The sequence below is a fragment of the Lathamus discolor genome, chromosome 14 (genome assembly GCF_037157495.1).
Source record: "Lathamus discolor isolate bLatDis1 chromosome 14, bLatDis1.hap1, whole genome shotgun sequence".
Classification (NCBI taxonomy): domain Eukaryota; kingdom Metazoa; phylum Chordata; class Aves; order Psittaciformes; family Psittacidae; genus Lathamus; species Lathamus discolor.
Genome location: NC_088897.1, coordinates 9,312,351 through 9,318,350, shown reverse-complemented (window position 1 = coordinate 9,318,350; position 6,000 = coordinate 9,312,351). Strand labels below are relative to the sequence as shown.

At 58.5% G+C, this 6,000-nt stretch overlaps 1 protein-coding gene across 1 annotated transcript in view; it reads left to right on the top strand.

Moving 5' to 3' along the window:
- Nucleotides 1–875: 875 nt before the first annotated feature.
- The window catches only part of ABR (ABR activator of RhoGEF and GTPase), a 39,271-nt gene continuing 34,146 nt past the window's right edge, over nucleotides 876–6,000 (top strand). The window contains exon 1 of the mRNA XM_065695151.1: nucleotides 876–980. The gene's annotated coding sequence lies outside the window, so the exon portion shown is untranslated. The remainder of the gene's footprint in view (nucleotides 981–6,000) is intronic.

The following is a 6,000-nucleotide window of genomic DNA, read 5'->3' as shown; positions in this document are numbered from 1 at the left end:
CCCGCCGCAGGAGTTTGTGTCCATCCTGAGGCCAACAGGGCAGGCAGAGCATCACTGGTCATAGGACAAGGATGGTCAGCAGATGAGCACACGGTGGCTGCGGAAGTGCAGCCCAGGGGCACAGCAGCTACCCCGCGCCTTCAAGGCTCGGTTGCTGCTGGCTCGGGGAGCGATTTCTCTCAGCGTGTGGGTTTATTTGTGCCATTCGCTGTCGCTCTGTTGGCTGCTCTGCCGCTGCCGCACCAGGCGCGCAGCATCCTCCCGGCTCCTGCGGGAGGTGCGGATGGAGGAACCGATCATCCAACCAGCCGGGAATGCAGCACTGCCCGGGCCCGGGCTCCCCAGCTCCGTCCCGTATGAAGCCCGCTTGGGACGCTCCAGGAGCAGAGCGGCGGACGGAGCCGGTGACCGGTAGCCGTGACCGACCGCTCCCTCCGCCGCCGGCGGCCGGAGCCGAACCGGGGGCGGTGTCCGCGCTGCTCCCCGCCCCGGCAGGGCCGGGCCGAGGCGGGGCGGGCCGGGGGCGGGCCCCCCGACGTCAGGCCCCGCGGCGGCGGCGGGGGGCGGAAGGCGGCGGCAGCGGTGCGGGGAGGAGAGGAGGCGGGGGGGGAAACTTCGGTCCGGGGCGGGGATGGCGGCGGGCGAGGCGGCCCGGGCGGACTTCGCTCGGCACTGGCAGGCGGAGTTCCCCGGGGAGCCCGCGCCCCGCATGGAGCTGGGCTCGGTGCGGGCCATGGAGCGGGAGCTGGAGCGCTGCCGCCGCCACCTGCGCCGCCTGCAGCGGGCGCTGGCCGAGGAGCGGTTCAAGGTGGGGTACCTGGAGGCGGCGCTGGCCCGGGCCCCCCCCCCGCCGCCGCCGCCGCCGCCGCCCCTGCCCGACGCCCCCCGCACAACGCCCGGCCCCGGCGGCGCGGCCGCGGGCAGCTCCCCGGAGGGAGGCAGCGGCGGCAGCTCGGACGCGGAGGACGCCTCCTCGGCAGGTGGGTGCCGCGGGGGGGCCGTGCCCGCCCTGCGTCCGGGGCATCCCCCGACGCGGACTGGGGTGTCCCCAGCCCCGGTGCCAGCCCTAGCGCATGGGCAAGGGCATCCCCAGCCCTGCTGCTGTCCGCCCTGAGCTCCAGTGCCGTGCCTAAGGCACAGCCAAGGGCACAGCGTGCTGCTCCGTCCGCATTTCCCCATACCGTGCCACGCTGCTGCTGAGGTCATCCCAAGGCCCTGTGTTGTCCCTGTCACACACCCACTGCACCCCGTGCTGTGGCATGGCAGAGGATCTGACGGTCTCCCCAGGCTGCCCTCATCACACAGCCAGGGGGATCCCTTGTCATTGCATGGTTGAGGTCACCCCAAGCCCTTCTGCCATCTCCATCAAATATCTCATGCCACCTGCCGCCCTTGTGCTGTCCCCATCCCATCACTAAGGTCACCCCAAAAGCTCCTGTGTCATCCCTGTCCCACTTCCAAGGACATCCCGTGCCAAGGCCTCATCCTTGGGCATGCAGGGACGGAGCGTGGCCGTCCTCTGTAGCAGGCTTTTGATGATGTGCTGCTGGCCCAGGAGCCACCTCTGGGGCTGGGACACTGGGAGAGTCACTTTCTCAAGGTGTGACCTGGCTCGTGGGGACACCTCTGCTCAGGTGACACCCTGTGACCTCCCATGGGGAAGTCCTGGAGCAGCTGAAGCAGCGGCATGCCACGGTGATGAGGTGTCCTGGGGCGTTCCGCTGGGCGGATTGAGGACTCTGTTGTTTTGCAAGTGACTGGCTGTTCTGTGGCACTGAAGGCGCAGCCAGTGAGCGCTGTCACCCATCACACTGTCCTACTTCCAGCGGCCTGCAAGTTGTTATTGCATCAGCTTTAAACCAGGTTCAAGTGCTGTCCTGACAGCTAGAGAATGTCACTTCTTACATTGCTAATTCTGCAGTTGACTGGGGTTAATTTTGCTCTTGCTCGATGGTTTAGGGTGGTGGTTTTTCCCCGAGGCTATATCGTGCTTGGTTAACATTGCCTGGGTAGCAAGTGCTCTGATCTCAAACCGAGCTTAATATTTAGTGTAATTTGTATTTATTGCATTAGACTGCAGGGCTGGAGAAGAGCTCAGTTTCTGTTTTACCTCCCTGAGCTGTGTCTCCAAAGTATGTGGCTGCTCTTGATGTTGTCTCCGTGCTGTTCTGGGCTCACTCACACGTGTGTTTGTGCCTCTCCCCAGTTGGTGGGGACCAGCCGTGGGATCCTGCTCCCAGCCCCATGGTGAAGACCAAGGACACTTGATGTGCTGCCCTTAAATGGCCACCCAAGTCCCTCTCCATCACCCCATCAATGGGCACTGGTTCTAGTTTCTGGAGAGCTGCTCAGCAGCCAAGGGGAATCAAGGGCATCGGAGCAACCAGGCACAAACCCTTCTGATTTACACTCAGATCTTGTATTTTATTTATTCAGGGCAATGCTCCTGAATGCTTCCGAACACCCAGGACTGTGCAAGAGACCCTTGTTAAAGGGGCTTCCTTGGAGCACAGTGTAAGCCTCTGAGGGTCCTGGCTTCATGAGCCGGAGGTATTCTCCAGCCCCACATCATGACCAAGACCTTTGCAGCTGGTTGGGGCGAGTCTTTTGGGCAAGACCTTGAAATCCAAGTTTGCATCTGCTGTGGTTAAATGTGGCCTCTTCCTCATCTTCTTCCTCGAAATGGGTCTCCATCACAGTCTCGTCCCCTGCACCAAGCACCCAGCTCCTTGCTCCGTGGCACAGCCAGGCTCTGTTGGCTCATGGCTGCTACGATGAGCTTTCCCCAGCCTTTTCCCAGGCCTTTCCCAAGAATCAGCACTTTCCTTTGTTGTACGTGAATAAGGGCGCTTGTGTGTGCTGATGGCGCTGACATTTAAAAGCAGAATTGGAGAGTCCTGTAAGACCATGTGGTCATTGCTCAGATCCTCCTTTCTCCGGACACTTGGTTAACTTTGTGCTCCGCTTGTTTTCTTCTTACTTCTCTTTAGGTTTCAGATGTAATTAAAGCCTCCTGATGGCAGTGCTGTTTGCTTCTCTGGGTGGTGTGTAACTTGGTTAGCATTGCTCTGCCCGAGTCCCTCAGTGTTTCGATGTGAATTTGGGAGCTTAATGGCTCCACGGCTCTGGCTGTACATGGTTGTTTCACTGTAACCTATAGCAGCACTGTCTGGACAGCAAGCGAAGGAGTATTAAATATTGTCTTTATGGGGATTACTGGGGAAAGACAGTGGTTTCCTTTAAGTAGCTTGTGATTAATCTGATTTAAAGTGGGGAAATCTGCAAGATGCCTGTTTGCGGCTATTGCATGAGAGCAGCGCGTGTGACAGCCAGATACACGATCCTGGCATCTGAGATAACGCCTGTGCCAGCTCACCCGGGACCAACAAAATCTGAGCATCAGCGACCAGATGGCTAAAAACAAAGCATGGAAAGGACTAAAATTCCCTTCATCTCGGGCGTCACCTCTCCCTGTGGCCAAATACGCAGCTGGCCTCACAGTTGAGCACGCACAATGGTGTGCGTGGCCATGTCGGTGGTGGTCGGGGTGTGCTGGATGCTGACTCCATCACATCATCTCCCTTTTGCCACAGCATGAGTCCGGGGTGAAGGGTCTGGTGCTGTGGGTTGGTACCCACAAGGAAAGGGTGGGATGAGTGGGCAGGAGGTGACTTGCTGGTGACCAAGAGGAGGGACTTAGTGATGCTCATCAGGAGGTGCTTTGTGTGCAGCAGCTGGGTAGCGTGCACAGAGGTGGAATAAGCCCAGTGTTGGGTGTCCCTGCTTTGCCCTTGGGAAGTGGAGAAAGAGGCTGGCTTTGCCATGGAGCTGGGATGCTGCGGGAGCTCCTAAAGCTCCCCTGAAGGCTGCTGGGTTTGGGAGCTCCCCAGCCTGCCCTTTGCAGCACCCTGCACCCCAGAAATGCGTGCTGTGGAGTGGGAAGCACTGACATAGCTGGAATAGTCCACGGTGGGGCTGGCTAGCGGATCTGGTTACAGCTGCGCCTGCGAGCTGCGCTGTAAATGAAATCCCCAGCCCTCTGTTTAGCTGGAATTACACTTTCTGTCATGGAAAGATCCTGGAGTCACGTGGGCTGTTCTGCTCACCCTGCCACACTGCCTTACCTTGGGAAATGGGAAGGGAGGCTGCGGGTCCCTGCCTCAAACGACAGTGACCACAGAAATGCAGCAGTGTCGGTGTGTGAACCAAAGGGCTGAGATGGGGAAGGGGACCTGGGCCACCTGAGTCCCCAGGGAGTCCCCCCCATCTCATCCCTGCATGCCTGGCTGGGGCCTAGATTGCCAGGGGTGTCATGCTGGGGGCTCCTGGCATGGTTTTGGTGAAGGCAGGGCTTGTTCTTGCTGCTCCATCCCTGCTTTAAGCTCATGTTGCTGCTGGCAAATACATGGTGGTGCAAAAGTGGCATCTCTGTCCTGGAGAAACCCCTCTGCAGCCGGGGATGATGGGGCAGCGCTGCAGGTAGGGCTGTGTCCTGCTGTACTGAGCCACCCTTGGGTCTTGCTAGTTCCTTGTCTCTTTTTTGGAAAACCCACTAAAACCCCATGAAAAGAGAACAGAAAATAGCGAGCAAAGTCCAGAGCTTATCCCAGTGCATCTCTTACTGTCTGGAGTAGGTTGCTGTGTCCAAGAGGTGAAGGAGCAGTGATCCCACATTGCCTGGGAAGGTGCCGTATTGCATTGTCTGTGCATTTATTTCCCCTCGTTCAGCACCAGAAGGGGACCTGGGGGTCTGTGCTGGAGCTGGGAGGTGCATGCATAGGGGTTATCCCTCCCCAAGAACCCATCTACCTCCTCTGTGTCCTTATAGTGATTGTTTTATACCTCATTGTATTTCCCCACTGCTGGGAAGTGCCTTTTTGGCTCTGAAGATGCGGAAAGTTCCTCTACTGGCTGGGGAAGGCCAGGCAGAGCCTCAGTGTTTAATTTTAACTGCTTAGGCGAGGACAAAACCACAGTGTGTGTGTGTGTGTGTGTTTGCCTGCTGGGGACCTTTGAATCATCTCCATCTGCTCTGGGGCCCAGCAGCATTTCAGGAGGTGGCTTTTCTCCCCGACAAATGATGGCAGCATTGACAAGAACCCCTGTGTGATGTGGGGCTGCCTCCCCGGAGAGCGCTGGTGCCTGAGATGGGGTCTGCAGGGTTAACGCTGGGGTGGGTTGGCACTGCTGAAGAAAATCATAAATGAATGCAGAAGTTCATGGGGCTAAAAAGCTTTTGAGTGGAACAGTTTAAAAGCAGAGCTTTTAAATGAGAGCAGTAAGTGCCGGTTGCTGGAGTAACTTCCTTGTGATGGGCAAATAGTGGAGGACTTGTGAAGGAGCTGGAAGAGCAAAGGGGAAGCTCTAGGGCAGCGGACGCAGGATGGATGCATGGTGGGACCGGAATCCCTGTCACCGGGCAGGGGGACAGTGGGTGAGTGGGCCCTGGTGCTCATGTCTCTATGGCTGGGTTTGGCTTTCCCCTGTGCTGCTCCTCTCTGCCATAGCCCTTGCATCAGCTGAACGTGGTTGCAGTGGGAATCTGGCTGCTGCCCAGCATCATGACCCTGCATCTTCTCTAAACCAGATCCTCAGCATCAGTGTGAGCATTCCCAGGGTGGCTTCCTCTTCTCCCTCGCATGGCTGTGGTACTTGCTTTCATCAGCCCAGACATGCTGACATCTCTCAGATAGGTCTAGCTCCAGCATCCCTGTGCATCCCTGTGTGCCATTGGCTGAGCATGGTCCCACTGGCTGGGTATTTGGTCCTCAGCAACTGGGGCAGAGACGATACCGAGCTCCCCCAGCTCAGCAGCATTCAGGTGGTGGGCAGTAGTGCTGGACTCTGTCAGCCCCGGTGCCCTGCAGAAGGGAAGGAGGGAACACAGTTCATCTTTGGGTTCCAGCAGTGCCAGGGGCTGTACCTGCCATGGGGCAAGCACTTTGGCTTGGAGGTGGCCCCGGCTCCCCAGGCTCGGTGCAGTGGTGGTCACTTGTGGGG